Source organism: Lathyrus oleraceus, chromosome 7 (assembly GCF_024323335.1).
Source record: "Lathyrus oleraceus cultivar Zhongwan6 chromosome 7, CAAS_Psat_ZW6_1.0, whole genome shotgun sequence".
In the NCBI taxonomy this organism is placed as follows: domain Eukaryota; kingdom Viridiplantae; phylum Streptophyta; class Magnoliopsida; order Fabales; family Fabaceae; genus Lathyrus; species Lathyrus oleraceus.
Genome location: NC_066585.1, coordinates 53,970,452 through 53,972,986, shown reverse-complemented (window position 1 = coordinate 53,972,986; position 2,535 = coordinate 53,970,452). Strand labels below are relative to the sequence as shown.

The following is a 2,535-nucleotide window of genomic DNA, read 5'->3' as shown; positions in this document are numbered from 1 at the left end:
AAATTTCAATTAGCAATATTTTTATGTCATCAAGATGTACTTTTTTTTTAAAAAGGAAAACCTAAAGAAAAAAATCTAAGAACATATAAATAAATAAGCAACAACCTTGGGGGTGTTAACTGCCAAAGGGTGTGTGTGGCCAAAATGGCGCATGGGCCAAGTCCCGAGGAAGCCCAATTACATGTTTTTGTTGAGTTCAGAAAAAAAATAAAAAATGGGTGATGAATAGTAATTGTAACTGGGCTTATGCTTGAATAGGTTGAGGCCCAACCGTTGAATTGAGAGGCAAGACACCTTTCTCGTTCGTATTCAAACCCTTCTCGCTCTCCTTTTCTCTCTCAAATAACTTCTTCATCGGAAATCGCCCCGCTGCCTCCGGTGCGACGGGGCTCGACCAAACTCATATCTCTTCCTTTCCCCAACTCAATCCTAACCTTTGATTCTTTCGAAACCCATTCAAAATTCCTGAATTTGACTTGAACACGCAAAACCCTAGAATGCCCTAATCACAATTAAATGGTAACCACACAGTGAATTGGGTAGCAATCAGGGGCTATGGTTCTACATGACATGGGCTACAACATGGTAATAAGAATAAAGCAAGAGGAAAAAGATTTTAGACGTTTCACGTTTATCTAGGGAGCTGAGGTTTACTCCGGTGGTAAATGTAGAGAAAGTCTAATATGATGATGAAGAAACCCAGAGGGGAGGCTCCAATGCTCAGGTACAAATATTTCCCTCAACTCCTTGGTCTTTGTTGATGTTGAGATGTTTGTTGTTGTTTAGTTGGGTTTGGAGTTTTGGTTTTTGGAGGGAATTTTGAGTTTAACTAACTCAAAGGCATTTTGGGTATTGTACTAGACAGGTGGCAATGTTAGTTATATGAAAGTTAGAGTTTGTTGGAAATTGGTTTGAAGTTAGTTGGAACTGATTGGGTTAGAGTGGTGATAGTTAGCAGAGGTTTTTTCTGTTTGACAGTTGGAAGTTAATTGGAAGTAGGTTTTGGAATTGGTTTATTGGTTGATAGGTTAGTTGGAGGTGAGTTAAGAGTTAATACTAATTGTCATAACTGGTTTGTCACCTATCATTTGAATGAAGTTAGATCCCATTAGAATTTTTGCTTATTTGGTTTTTGTAGCATGTTGAACTGATATTGAAGTAGTGCATTGCATATGTTTAATTGTATATGGCTCCTGGAATGTTTAATCTGATGTGGACCTGTATAGTGAATGGATTGTGTTATATTTTGAATGTATTTTGGTTTATTAGAACATGGATGAATTGAATTTGTTTGTGAGCTGAATGCAAGTTATCTTTAGGATCTGAACTGAACTATATGTGCATTGCTTCTGATTTTTTTAGATTGGCTCTTAGATTGCATATGTATTGTATGTGTATTTTCTTGAAATTACAGGCCTTATATTGTATGTGTATTTTGCCTTGGACTTCAATTGTTGCATCATGAGTGGTATCAAGTGTATTGGCCTTGGTTTGAAACCTTATATGTAAATTATACAGGCGAGCATGACTGTTTGAATTAAATTTGGGCTTAATGCTTGAACCTAGAATATGCTTGAATTGATATTTGATTGCTCATTTACTTGCAGTATGATGATGTGGTGATCATGAGGGAGACTTGAAGAATAATGAGGAAACTTGATCATAAAGGTATTGGAGGAAAGTTGGAAGAAGATGACTGGACTTGAAGGATGTGCATGTCATGATGGATAGTTATGTTGGATGTGAAGATGCTGATTTTTCTTGGATTATGGTAATTGCCTATGTGAATGGGATGGATTGACACTAAATGGATTGTTGTATTGAACTATAGTGATTTTAGCATGTCTTGAATGATCTAATTCTCTCTTTTCTCTTTTTTATGGGTAATATTATTTATATTTTTTTTAATATTGTAGTATAGTAAAAAAATAATATAATAATCCTATTTATATTTATTTCTTTTCATGATTTAATGAAGCAAAAATCAATTTATTTCGAACTATTTATCTTCCTTGTTTTTATTTACATTCACTTGGAACATTTGAATAAAATCAAAGCCAAAAACAAATTGAAATGGAAGGTAAAAAGATTAAGCCCTTAATAGTCAAAAGATCAAGGTCAAAAATGAAATATGACAATGTAAATGAGATAAAAAATAAAAGTCAACAAAGTCAAACTCCTGAGTCTCACTTTATGAAAACAAACATGCTGATGGATGATAGTGGTACATATGAATAAAATACAAATAAATAATGGAATGCATGATCAAATGGAATGATCATGTTATGATGATGCATATGAAAAAAAATCAGGATAAATTTTAGGGTAAGATATGTGCATCCCCTCATCTATTTTTATTTGCATGCTAATTTGATCTTGAAAATAGTTTGATTATGTACAAGATTTGAATTATTTACAAATGAGAAAGCTTTATCATATTTTCTTGTATTTAAAAGATAAAAGGCTTAAACTAAAATAAGTAGAATAATAAGGGACAAATCTTTGTATTTTTTTGAAAGAAATACTCTGCTATCT

General features: G+C 33.2%; 1 long non-coding RNA gene across 1 annotated transcript; it reads left to right on the top strand.

Annotated features, from left to right (window-relative positions):
* The first annotated feature begins 278 nt into the window (after nucleotides 1-278).
* Nucleotides 279-1,965, top strand: LOC127104242 (uncharacterized). The gene is made up of 2 exons (XR_007794834.1): nucleotides 279-724; nucleotides 1,608-1,965. It is a non-coding gene; the product is annotated as an uncharacterized LOC127104242 (long non-coding RNA).
* Nucleotides 1,966-2,535: the final 570 nt, after the last annotated feature.